Genomic DNA, 1210 nt, shown 5'->3' with positions numbered 1-1210 from the left:
CACAAATTAGCTAGCATAAATCAGTTAAATGACAAAAACTTAGGTGTCTATTTACTTGTAACCACTCAATGTATATATAAAAAAGTCCACATTTCAGCCCAATAAGCTCCTACACCTATGTTTTAAGAGTTAAAACAATTATTATGAAAAAAGTGTTTACCATGAATCGCCACAATGTTTTTAATTTACTTTTTCATCAACTGAAGCTGTTTGTGATTTCCAGTACAAATTTAGGATAACTCTACCGATCATAGAAAAAATATTTAGCATCCTAAAAGTAAATTTTAACAGAAAAAAATATATATATTGAATTGATGTAATATATATATATTGGTTTATTTTAACACAAAGCTACACAATGGCCTATTTGCGTTCTGTACACCTCAGGAAATCAAGCACTGGATTTTAGCAAGTGACATGTAATTATGTTTCTTAGGCAAATACTGGTTCCATCTTTATACAGACTCGTAATAAACTCATTTAAATATTAAAATCTAACATATCGCAGACTTCACTTGTTTGACGAATAGACTTCACACAAAAACAACTGCCGCTGAGCTTTACATGATATGCAATAAACGAGACCCTACAAAGGCATGATATTACCGTGTTAGAAGCTTTTCTGTTCCGTTACACGTCATAAATGCCACCTTTCGTCATCCTCCCCATTTCTCAGTATTTTAATATTTTTCTTTGACTACTATAGGCTTTAGAAAACATTGGTTAAATCCTATGTTCTCTTCGTGCAGATATATACATGTTTAGTAAGCAACTAAAATATAATAGCTGAATTTTATTTCAAAAAACTATTTTAACATGAAAGCATGTTGTAATCCAATAAATTACATTTGCCAGTCTTAATTTCGTTGCCCTTGTTAGACATTTGCAAAAACATTCTAAATATGTAGCTCAAAATATGAATAACAAAAATCGCCATGGTAACGCATTTGAAAATCTAACTTTATTATCCCGTCGACGTTATTTTAAAAATAGAACGTAGATATCTAATTTACAAAAGTCTGTAAGGAGAAGGTAGTTTATTACTTCTACAGAAAGACTGTTAATTTATTTCGAGGCATGCTACTTCATCGTTCCATCTTGACATAAATTAAACTTCTTTTTCCCTTTTCTCGTTTTTAGCTTTCAGATAATTAATATACTATACCCAATCCCCAATAGATGACGCTAAGTCACATATTATCATTTGTTA

This window comes from Limulus polyphemus, unplaced genomic scaffold (genome assembly GCF_000517525.1).
Source record: "Limulus polyphemus unplaced genomic scaffold, Limulus_polyphemus-2.1.2 Scaffold505, whole genome shotgun sequence".
NCBI classification, from domain to species: domain Eukaryota; kingdom Metazoa; phylum Arthropoda; class Merostomata; order Xiphosura; family Limulidae; genus Limulus; species Limulus polyphemus.
Note: the sequence above shows the minus strand (reverse complement) of the source record.